Genomic DNA, 12,861 nt, shown 5'->3' on the forward strand with positions numbered 1-12,861 from the left:
TTTAGTGAATAGAATTTGCTTGGCAATTTTCAACTCTTAATCACAAAGCTCATACATGCACACATGCATATATGCATATATGTACAGTTTATGTATTCCTATATACTTGAATTAACTGACTATCATTCATAAGGTTCCTATTTCAGAAACGCTAACTTTTGCTAAGATATAAATATTACCCCTTGGTTTGTAGGATAATGAAATCAGAGAAGAAATCTTTTGTGTTTTTCATCATGTAAAGCAACTTGCATATTAATGCATTGTGCTAGTAAGTCAGTACAGGAATTAATCTCTATAACAAGCCTCTTTGTCATCCTTCTGGTGGCTCAGAGTGGGTTTGAAATCTTCAGAGGCTGACAATGGTTTCCTTTAACACAGAGGAACATCTCAGTTGAACAATTTGGAGCTGCCATTTCTAATCTGTTGTAGTCTGGTTGTCCTGTTGGAGGAAATATCTGAGCAGTACAAAGGACTGCATTGGGTGTACAGAGAGCATCCCCGAGGTATTTTGAAATTATGTGTGTCTGTAGTGGTCCCAAAATATTCCCAGGATACACAGTAGATGGTACAGGGAAGTAACCAGAGGCTACCATTGCTCCAAAAATCACAAATGAGGAAAGAAATAAACTTCATTGTTTTGAACTGATGAAAAAAATCCATCAATCAAGAAAATGTAGAGTAACTAACCCTATTATTGGAAAGAAAACAAAGAATGGACTAGAGTATTTTAGTATTCATGCAAATATTTATATGTTTCAAGATTTCTTGTGCTTCAGTGGTGACAGACTGACATAAACCAGTATTTTTGTAGTAAGAGTGATAAAATGATGTCCAGCATTACATGAAAAATTATAAAATCTATCTTTCTCCAGTCATATGAGAACTCTTCGAGCCCAAGTCCTAATTACAGTTCAGGTATTTTATAATGGTGTGAGAAATTGGAGCAGTGACTTCACTGTTTTGAGGAGAGCATGGACTGATGCAATTTCCATCATCTGCTGACTATGAGTCACTTAGCAATTCTGAAACAGTGTAATCCCCAAAATAAATTAAGGTTGTTGACTGCATGCAGGAGGACAAGTCTTTTCTTAACAATACAAAGAATCAAGCGTAATTTAGAGATGGGGCTTAAAATTATCCTGCATAAACCTCAATTTATCTGTCTTCCCTTTTAACAACAGATGGTCCAGAGTCCCCATTTCTTCTCTGTGGATTTCTTCCCCCTCAGTCCCACCCCTCTTCTTCCACTCAAGAACTTTGTTCCAATGACTAGCAATACACTGGAGACAACACCACATTCAGGACTGGGGGAGATAATTCTTATGAAGAATAAAGGAAGCATTTGGGTGGGAAGCCCTTTGACTGGAACTCTGTGCTGCTCATATGACAAGTTTTTAGTTATCTGGCTATAGTCCACAGGATGCATTTCCAGAAAGGACTGTATAATTTGCATTAAGGTTATATGCTTAAGGGACCTATTGCCATTCTGGACTGCATCTAACTGAACACATAAAGTATCTCTAATGCCCTTTATGTATCATCAAAGTATGAAGATATAAAGTTTCTGCATAGATTTTTACCTATGCATCTGCAAAATATTTCAGCTGAAAAATAAATGTTATTCTGAACAGCAAGTAGTCTCAGCTTTAGCTCATAAACCTGAAACATTTTCAACGGCTGTATAGTAACAGGCCTTAGTCATAGCTCTGTGGTTCTGAAAAAAGCATCATTTATAACCAGAGCCTTTACCCTTCCCTGGCATTATTAAAATACAGCTTCTTTTGCATGTCTCTAAGTGACTTTTCAGGTAGAGATTAAAGATCTCTCAGCTTTTCTTAATTTCTTCCTTTCCTGAAGAATGCCTAGAAGATGAAGAACTCAGGAGATCTCTATTTTTTCCCAGTTCTGTCACTGTCCTTTTAGGTCACCTTGGGCAAATGTCTGTAAAGAAAAAGAACAAATGCCAGATGACCTTCTTTATGAAGTGTTTCGAGATCAGTGAAAAGTTTCCCATATTACTGCTATTGAAACAGATTTAAAAGGTTAAACATTTGGTAAATGAGACTGCAGCTTTTGCAACCAGAGTTGCAAATAAGGAATCATCAGTGACCTATGTGTGGTCCTGTGGGCCTTCAAAGAAATCTGAAAAGTCCTCACAGACAAAATTAGCAGTTGGCACAAAGGTGAAGACAGGCAACTGCTGAAAATGACAGGCCTTCTTTGCAAGGTGATCTGTAGAGCAAGAAGACTTGGTGCAAGAAAAGAAGGTGTGATTTAATTTGGCCAAGTACCAATACATACCCCTGAAAGCACAGCCGGTAGCTCAGACTTAACAAGCAGGGGGGGTTCTGTTTCCAAACTGGCAACTCAGGGTGGATAGTCAGCTCAGGATAGGGGTAGGGCTGTCATATCTAACCTCCTGCTCCTATCATTTCTCAGCTCCCACATGCAGAAATACACACCCACTAAGTAGGCCAAGCAGCTCCACATTTTCCCTGTCCTTAACAGATGATTTCAGAATATGTCCTTCTTTTTCTGTTATGTAATTACTTCTTGGGGTGTTTTGTATATATTACCCCAAGCCAAACAAGCAGTTACATGATCTGTTGGGGGGGGGGAAGCTTGTCTGAATTTATTTAGTACTCTCTTACAGTTCATTTCCAGAGTATGATAGCATAAAGGTGATGTAAAAGGACACTTCTCAAATTAACCTGAGAGGATTTTGTTAACAGCAACCAGCCAAAGTGAAGAGATAAAAACAAATACTCAGTGATGTCTGCCTGATGATATTCTGCTTCTACTAGCATGTGAAATGAGAGGTGGAAGGAATTAACCTAGAAGAGGAGGAATGACAGCAGATGAGAAATGAAGCAAAGCTACAAGTACTCAGGCTTAGCTAGCAGCATACGTTGGCTGAGAATTAAAAAGTAATGTGGGCATTTCAGAAAGTTTGGCAGTATAAAACCTGAGGTTTGCCACTCATCTCTTTAGGGAGTGGGGTTCAAAATGTGGGAGTAAGTTCTCAGGTGTCCTACATGCTAAGTAAGAGAAATTAAATGCCTGGATTGTAATTCCCAAGAGGAAGCCCCAGGAATATAGGTATATGTAAAATCCTGTCTCGATATGGACTGAGATACTTGTGTAAGATTCAGTAGCTCTATGAAGCTGGAATTGAGAAATTGGATTAGGAAGCTAGGGTCTATTTCTGTTAAACTGTGATAATGGAGGGATTTTTTCTATGTCGGTACTACTAAGTAAAATGTCCCAGAACAACCATTTATTTCGAAGAACACGTAGTGTGTCACAACATGCATTTATTTGGCTAATATATTTTTTTTTTCCCTTGGGGGAAAAATAATAATAATAAAAAAGCGGTTTCATTTATTTCAACTATTGGAAGCCACATCTGGATCATCTTAACTCTGAACCTGATAAATTTTGTCTTGGTCAAAAGGTGCCATGGAACATGCTAGCAGCTAGCTGGTATGGATAATCATGGCTAAAGGCTCAAGTGTGCATCCCAGACCTCTTCCATTTAGCACTGTAGATACATCTAAAAGACCTGGAAAGAGAGGAGGGGAAGTGGTTTTGGGAAACGGTTGGCCTGCAAGGATTTGAGCTCTGTTCAAAATTCAATGAGGGGGTAATAGCTAAAAGGCAGTCAGGCTTTCTTGTGTTTGGTGTTTGATGCTGCATACAAAGCAGTGCGAAATACATAATTACAGAGAGACAAAAGGAAAGGAGGGAGAAAAAGGGTCAAACCCTTTGACTAGAGCACTCAACTGGAAGGTAGCTGCCCCTCTCTAAAGCACAGTTCATGTTTTTGAATTTAGACTTTCCTGGTTAAAAACATTGAAAAAAAATCAAGGTTTCAGGATCTAGGACCTCAGATTTCCCCATTGCTTCAGCCACATTTCAATTCGTTCTTGCGTGTCTACCTTTATTTTCTGAAATAAGAGGACCCTGCCCCTGAAGGGCATATTGCATTTCATGTATCACTGCATTCAGTCACTCCTTTTACTTTCCCTCTCAGAAAGTATAGCAAGTATATGTTGTTAATATGGTGCAGATCATCTTCAGAAATAAATACGTGAGCATAAGGAATCCAGATATTAAATCTTTAGTATCTGGAAAGAATGAGTAGTTTTTACAAGATCTTCTATGTATATATTCTGGATGAGATTTTATATAATTTCTCCTAACAGCCCACTTCATTTAACTCCCAGTTCAAATCTCACTGTTTGTTATAGAAATATTTTCATTTAATTCCCTTGGTTTTGATTTCAAGTTGAGGGAATTTAATCAGGCTCACTGAAAATGGCAAAAAATTCTGATCTCATACTCCACATTTTGGAGACTGGCTTTTTTGGTGTTACTGTTTCCAATGACTTTAGGTCAGCCACATCTGCTCATGCATTTAAATTAAAGTTTAACAACAATCTCTGTTTGATCAAATGTTTTTTTCATAATTTATATGGGCTTCACTCTTCTGGAAACATTTGCTTAATAAAGTTATTTCTGTTTTATCTACCACTGATATTTTTATCTTAGTTTTATTTTACAGTCTTTTAAGATGTACTGTGCATGAGAACAGCTTTATAAATAAAGATTGATTACTCAGTATCTTCAATGCAATAAGCCACTGTCTTCAAAAAAGGCTACAGAAATCTAAAAAAAAAAATAAAAAATTATACATTAGTGGTAGCATCACATATGTCTCTGCTGTTTAGATGTAATAGATCCAGTAACTGGTATTCTTTTCTAGTGCTTTGCACATAGAAGATGAATTTTGGATTCACCAGAAGTTTGTAGGCAAACATTTAATTTTAAAATGTTGATTTTCTTCCTAAAAGGAAGAAGGGTTAAATGTTAACAGAAAACTCTGTGTTCAAGGAGTTGTCTTTTTTTTTTTTATTCTTACTTGTTTCTTTTTTAATTACTCCTGTTGCTGCTGTTACTAATCAGCTTGTTTTGTATCATTCTAAACAGCACAGCTGGAGAATTTGCTCACTGATTGAAAGTACCATGTGAGCAGAGTGGGCACCAGCGGGACCTCAGTGGAAATGACTGCAAAGAGATTTTAAAGATGTTATAAGAAGGCACAATTTTTTTGGCAGCTGGGGATGCTTGAGGAAGGGAAGAAAGAAAAAGCCAATGTGGGAAGATTTGAGAAGGAAAAATGTTTCCGGGAAATAAGAGCAAGGAAGGGAGGATCTTTATTTATGCCTGGACTTAGCAAGTTTAGCTCAATGGCTGTGGTAGCAGCAAGTCCTATCTTAAAGGTGGAAAACTTCCATCACGAAGAGAAAAAAAATAAAGGACAGTGATAGGAAATGGATGACAAAGTAGTCATCTAAATTTATCCCTGTTACAAGCTGTTATAAAATCCACAGCAGAATTAAAGTCCCTACTGCTCTACAAATAGCACCTGCATTTCATAGGCAATGAATTGTACTAAGAGACAATAGGCCTGCCTGGAGCAAGGGGTGACTCAGTCTTAAGGTAACAGCAGAGCATGAACAGAGAGACAATAGAAAGAAAAGGTAGTATTTTACTCACCTTCCTTTAGACCTCTATGCTGCATGCTGTACAACTGTTTTTCTTTATTTCTACTATATCCAACAGTTAGTGTTACTTTACAGTATCAGCTCCTTCCCAGCTCCACAGCCATGGTCCCTCTTTCTTGATAGAAGCATATGGATTTTTTGTTTTTCTGCATCTATGAGTTTTGGGCATAATGAAAAGTGCTAAAAAACAGCATAAAGCAAAACTGAGCAGAAATCTAGGCCAATTGTTTCTTTCGTGCAGGAGGCATCAGTAGGTCTGCCCATAATTTGCATTTCTTGACACTTCCTATTGCAGGTCTCTGTTTTCATTTTCTTTTAACTTTTGCAGACTAAGACTGTGAAGGGTGAACCTTCCTTACCAGCTGCTGGGGACAGAATATTTCATTTTGTTTATAAATTTTAACATTAGTGCTTTTTTTCAGCTTCTGGGAATGATAGGAAGGGAGGGAGGGGCAGACTTTAGCTGCGGTAAGAAACTTTGGTACCTTTTTACTAAGTTGATCTGAATCTTGGCACACAGGCTGAAAAGCTGGTCAGGTTCAATTCTTCTATCAAGGATGAGCCTTGCACTATCCCTGAGAGAAACTGCCTAAATTTGGCAAATTTACAGGCCTTTGACGTGTTCTCAACAGTGGATACTGATGCTGCAGCTCCGATCTGTGTATGTCTCCACTGCAGCTGCATGGGCTGAGCACAACTAAAATGTTGGTGCTGCTTGGATCTCCTGGGAGGGTGCGGGAGCCTCTCCTCCATGAATGCATCGTGCTTCTCCTACTGCTGACCTCCTCAGTAGGAAGGAGAGAGAGATTTGACTAAAAAACAGAAAAATTCTGGAAATGTCTGGATGGCAGAGGGAGTAGATTAGGATAAAGATCTTGGGAATAGTAGTACCTGTTGGGATCTTAAGAAGGTGCAGGAGGTTCAAAGACAAACACTATAAGCGAGAGATGAAAATCGGCAATGGAATTGGGAGGTAGGAGTCAAAAATCCAGTGAAGAGCTAAGGAAATGCACTGACCATGCACTGACAGACAAAAAGGCTAGGTTCAGACAGAGGAGGGGGTAAGACAACCCGTCCTTAGTCTCAGGTGAACCTCGTGACTCCAGGGAAAAACTAGAAAGAAAATCTTGAATAAAAGGAAGTTGGGAGCTGCAAAGAGGATCCCTGAAAAACAGATTTGGAGTGGTAATGCAAACAGATGTAGATTGGTATGAACACCTTACATCCCCAGACTGGGACAATCTGAAGGGAAGGGATCAGAGCAGGGGAATATATAAGCAGAATGAGGTAAAATAGTTAAATCAAGGACTGGCATGGGACAAGGATAACCTGCAGAAAATGGGGCAGCAGTAATGAGGAGAGACTCTGCCCACCAAAACATACCTTCTTTCTAACACAGAAGAGAAAGCAAGTAATATTTGTGAGTTGTGAACTGAGCTGTGAGGCTTAAGATAGAAGTGAGATGCAGATGAATAGTAGTGGTGGAGCTGCTGGAGCTGAGTATCACGGCTGTGCCTTGTGCACACCCAGCAACCTGAAACCATTAATTTGCTGTACAGTCCCCAGCTCATCTGCCTATCTGAAACAATAGACCAGAATGAAAAAATAGGCCACCCTGATGCCAGCTGATTGACTGAACTAGTAACAACATTCATGATGAAGCATTTGACTAATTGTCACAGGAACTCTCCAGGTGGCAATTTTGGATGATCCTGGATATTTTCCCCAGACTTCTCTTGCTGTGCCTAAATGGGCACCTGTGTGCTTCAGTGTGCCGATGACTATCCTAGGTTGAGAGTCTGCCCATCACTGAGACTCTCCTAGGCAGTTCCTTCTACAGAACCGATGAAAGTCAAACTCAAACATGGATAAATTACGCACAGATAGTTAGGAGAAACTGTCCCTGCAGCTGCACTAATGGTCACATAGGATGGAGATGTTTGGTGTGTAGTTCAAGATAACCAATATCAGTGGTCATATATTTATGGAAGCAGTCATGTAGGGTATAATAATTCATCAGAAGAGCTGTTTAGTGTCTCATCCAATCCAACTGAAGATGCAAAACTTCCTTTGTCATCTAGGCAGCAACTGAGTCTATGCTTTAAGAGATCTGATTCCCCAAGTTTTCATCACCCTATGGAAAAATCCCAGTAACAGTCTTTTTGTCTTACAAACACTAAGTCTGTGAATGTCTGTGCAAGGGAATCACTGTAATGATGAAAATTCTAGAAATGGCCATGAGAAAATGGATATTTTTGCATTAAAACAATTTTAATTATATGCCATAAATGAGGACAAATGAGCTATCGTATAGCTTCTCATTTGGTAAGCTCTGTCCATCCTTTGACTTGATGGAGTCAGAGGTTCTGTGGAAAATATTAGCAGCTGCATCATAGCATGTATACACGAGAGACCAAATTAAAACCACACAATCGATTTTAATGCTGACAGTCTTAAGTCTTTGGCATATCTTTAATGTTCTTTTAATGTATGTCTGTGTGTGTAAAAAAGCACCGGGGGGTGAATGGCACATCAAAAAGTTCCTGCTAAAAAGAGATTATGATGTATAAGACAACAGTAAGATACAAGACAGAGAAAGAAAGGGAAATGAGACCTTTACACTGTCCTGAATATCGAGAAGGTACTCTGTATATAGTATGTCTTTGTCAACTACTCCCAATAATCTTTGTTCTGACAGAAAGTGTGACAGTTAAATCAGTAAAGCCCCTAAAATCAGTAAAATACTTGATATTACTTGCTTGCTCTTCTACGATGTCTCAGATAGTGATGTTTGATGTGCTTGTCTGCAAGTTATATATTCTGCATCACAACATATGTTCCCACAGCCGAGGTCTCCTGGGTGATGGAGGGGAAGACTCCCAGTTTGTGTGTGCTTGTTGCTTTCTGAGTGGAGCAGAAAGGAAAAGATGCTCTCCACTTTGGGAAAAGAAGCAAACAAACAAGCCAGCAAGCTTGGAGGATACAGGATACACTACAGAGCCTGGAGGTCCACTGAGCTAAGAGAGGCAATTCACTCCCAGGCCTCAGCTGGGATGGGATGATTTACAGGGCTCAGGTTGGGACTGTGGACAACATGTCACTGCCCAGTAAAGGACCTGTACAGCAGGGATGCAGTGAGCACAGAATAATGTGTCTTCCTCCTCCTTCTGGCATTTTGGGAGTGTTTGATGTAAGGAAAAAACCTAATTGGACCCCTGGCTTACCTGTTCTCGTGTCAGAGGCAATAATATATAAGTGAATGTTATTGAGGAAATATTTTGAAACCCAGTCTGAATCATCCACTCCTGTATCAATGTTCACAATAAGATTTTAATTTTTTTTCTGATATCTTTGGTATTTCACCCCTCTTCCTTTTTTGGGTGTGCTGTTTAACCATACAACTTAACTAGTGAAGCAAATTACTTGTTGGACTTGGAAGCCAGAGGCTTATTTGCCAGCAAGAATTAAATCTAAAAGCTACATAGCAAAGATTATCTATATGACACACTGAAAGAAAGCATAAACTAATTTTTTTTTTAATGTACACAAATATAGCAAGTTTAATACCAATCTTACAGTTCAGGTACAAACAAAACCAGACCCCAAAATGTAGGAAAGAATTTGAAGCACCAAGTTCTTCTCTCAGTCTGAATGCTCTCCAGGATTTGGATGCACAGTTTTGGCCTAGCCAAAAGGTCACCTACTTATTCTTGCACTTGAAATCATGGAAAACATGAAGAAAACAAAGGAAATACAAAAAATGGGGCTCAAGAATAAAACACTTCATCAAGTAAATAACACGTCAGACCTCAGAGTCCACTGACTGTGGAGAATGTTAACAGCATTGGCTAGACTAACATTACTTCCACCAGCAGGCAGATTTCTTACAAATATGATCTTTCAGCTATTTCATTAACCTCACACTCCCACACACGAAATTGAAGCTTAAAGGTCATGTTTAATGTGTTCAATGTTTTCAGATCATTCTAATTCCAAACCTGAAGCTTATTCTTATAGTAAACCTATTTACTAAATTTCAGCCTTGAATCTTTTATGCTTTAAGTATATTTTTATTAGAATATTTCATTTCTGTTCTAAAGTATTTGCATTTTCTTTTTTAATGGTAAGATTTCCTATTAACTTCTTGGTTTTCTTCAGTCAATGACAATTTTTTTTTGATAGACAAAGGAAGTAGGTTTAGAAAGAATCCATCACAGTTTATAACACTGACTGTTTCTGTAGGCAACACAGAGGTTTTTTAATACGCATACACATGCATAATTGAAATATATTATTGTTGATATTTCCTTGTTTACATAAACTAAGCACTGTTGTTTTCTGCCCTTTCAAATCCCCTTGGCACTTTCCAAATGGATGCCTACCTGATTTTTAGTATTCTGACACCAGAGACTTTAAAGATATTTTAGTGCCAAAATTTCATTTAAATTAATGACAGTGATTTCCTCAAACAACAGAAGATATCAAATAAGTATCTGAGAATACAGTTCAGGGAATTCCTGATTGTCAGTTCTGTGTTGACTATTGCAAAAAAAAAAAATCTGCACTATTTGTGCAGATTACTTCTATATCTCTGTGCCTCAGTTTTCTCTGTCATGAACAGTAGATCTTCATTTCCTACCTTTTACTTGTCTTTTTAGGTTGCCTTAATCACAGCTTGCAGCCTCTTGTTGTTTATCAGTACAAGTAAAGGACCAAGATGCTAGTGAGTGAGGTAAGTAGGACTCGCTTTAACTTTTGACTTGATTACCTGTTTGTTTAAATTAAGGTGCTTTTACTTTTTTATACCGATGGACTGATTTTTGGTCTTAAATTTTTCAGGGTGTGGGCATCAGTATATGTTTATTTAGTCACACTCCTTATAGTAGCAATGGAGAATAACTGTTAATAAAACCACAGATTTCAAGTAGAGAACTGCAATTAACTCAGCTTATTGCTTTGTAAAATCTTTTGGGAAGATGATTGAAGGGGAAAATGTAGTTAAAACAACCTGGCAGCCCTCTAAAGTCATATTGGCAAGGGCACAAATTCTTTTTGATTATGGAAAAAATATAGGAAATGCAGTAAGAGAATAATTCAGATGCAGTCAATGACTTAAAAACAGCATTTAGAAGGTAGAAACTGGTTTTCACATTAAGGATGAGCACGAAAGCATATAAAGGCAAACATAAAAATCAGCTAATAGAATGATTCATCTAGAAGGGACACCAGCTGCAACAAGAAATGGTGTAGAAAGATATTGGCATCAAAAAGAAAAACAAAACAGAAAAAATTCTTTACTACTTATTAAAGGAAGATACCTGTAAATAAATGATGTTAAGGCTGAACTCTTTAATGCCTTTTTAGCATGCAATCAAGTGATTATCATACTGATTCACTGACAAAGGGAAAGATTTCAACGTTTGAGTGTCGGAGAGAGATTGACTTAGTGGAGTGCATTGAAGATGTTTAGGGAATTGGAGTAAAGGACGTTTGAGTGGGAATTGAGTGTGTTTAACCTGGAGAAGAAAAGGATAAGGGAGGATCTAACTACAGTGTTATAGATGATATAGACCCAGATTCTTCTCAGGGGGCACAGTAAGAGAATAAGCCCCAAGGGCCAAGAGATTAAATATGAGGAATTGTAATTGCACATAAGGAAAAAAAATAATTACCATAAGAGGTTACCCAGAGTGGTTGAGTAATCCCTGTTTTGGGGGACTTTAAACAACTGTAAGGGCAAGATCATGAGCAGTCTGACCAAACTCTGAGTCCTGCTCTGGATAAGATGTAGTACTAGATTCTAGCACCTAGGTCTAGGTACTAGATTGCAAGTGGTCCATCTGTCCTATTATTTTTCTACAGTTCTGTGGTTTTATGTCCTTAAGTCAGATGTTTTCAGACAAGCTGAATTTGATGAGCTTTGTCTAGGACTCTCTAATGCCCTAAAACTGTGGAACTTTTAAAGATATTGGTGGTACACTTAGTTATAGACTCAGGTAGAGTTGATCCTGGGAGATCTAAGGCTGCAGTATATATATGGTTTCTTAGACCCCTCAATGATTCCTTACAACCTACTGATTACAGAATTTCATAAACAATAACAAAGTCGTTCTCAAAATGGTTTCAGAGAAGATAGATATACTATGTGACTTCCTGGGGAATTAGATTCAGTCCTACCTGATGCACTCTGATATTCAACATGGCCTTTTTTTCCACAGGTGCTTTCTATCTTGTTCCTTGTTTCTGTTTGCCTGCCCTCACACAGCTGTGGTGAGAGGAAAAGTGAATGCTCATAGCTGATACAGCAGTCACAGAAGCTAAGCTCTGAGCAATAAAAAAGTGCTAAATATTCTGCAAAATTAAGACTTCTAGGTTCTAACATTATTGCAGTGATAACCTTAATTGTTTGCACTTCTTAATATTTGAATGTATTTTAGCTGTGATTTTATTGTTACTTTATCAACTTTCAAAATATTTATTCTGAAGTCACGGTATTATTTATTTATTGTTATTTATTGTTATTTATTGTTATTACTGGGGCAGTATATCATCATGTATCGTTTCAAGGGTATTGACTGTTGAGATGCTCCATGGCCCTTCCCACTGAAGTGGCCATGAACAGACTCCCACAGCAGGATGTGGGGCAACCCAAAGGTGCTGTCAGGACACAAAGCCTTATTCATTCTGCCATGTTAGAATACTTGTGGATGAAAAAGCACAAGCCCCTGTTTGTATTTCCAGCAATTCTGCACTTTCTCAGTAAGCACTGGGACACTTTGCTTCGCATCTTTGACTATGTCTGATAGTGTAACTTTTGCTTCTCTCCTACAGGGATTCCAAGATGTGATGAACAGATTTTTGACTCTTCCAAGGATCTTCAGATGAAAATCAAACTCAGGTCCTCATTTAGTTATGTAAATAGTAATGCTGCAGATTGTGTCTCTGATGAACCTACAGCTAACCACTGAAGGAATGAGTCCAGGTGAATATAATTTAGGAAATCCAAAAAGTCAGTCCAACCACTTCTCAGACAGAAATGGTGCTTCCTCAGCAGTACCTCAGCACCCCACTACCCACAGGTGACTCATTTTAATATAAGGTTGTCATACAAATATTTCTGTTTTAATCTGTGATTCACTTCAGTGCTGAGGAGTCTGATTCATCTTCTATTCAAGTCAACAGAAAGATTTGCAATGACTTCAAAAGGAACTGGAATAAGCACCAGCTTAAGCTAGCCAGAAGCTGGCTTCTTCACTCAAATCTTATCTGTGTACTTTTAAAACAAGTCAATGTC

At 38.2% G+C, this 12,861-nt stretch overlaps 1 long non-coding RNA gene across 1 annotated transcript; it reads left to right on the forward strand.

Annotated features, from left to right (window-relative positions):
- The first annotated feature begins 417 nt into the window (after positions 1-417).
- LOC113490911 lies at positions 418-12,608 on the forward strand. The gene is made up of 4 exons (XR_003400318.1): positions 418-503; positions 10,226-10,299; positions 11,786-11,849; positions 12,399-12,608. It is a non-coding gene; the product is annotated as an uncharacterized LOC113490911 (long non-coding RNA).
- Positions 12,609-12,861: the final 253 nt, after the last annotated feature.

Source organism: Athene cunicularia (genome assembly GCF_003259725.1).
Source record: "Athene cunicularia isolate RWA chromosome 1 unlocalized genomic scaffold, athCun1 chr1_part2, whole genome shotgun sequence".
Lineage (NCBI taxonomy): Eukaryota > Metazoa > Chordata > Aves > Strigiformes > Strigidae > Athene > Athene cunicularia.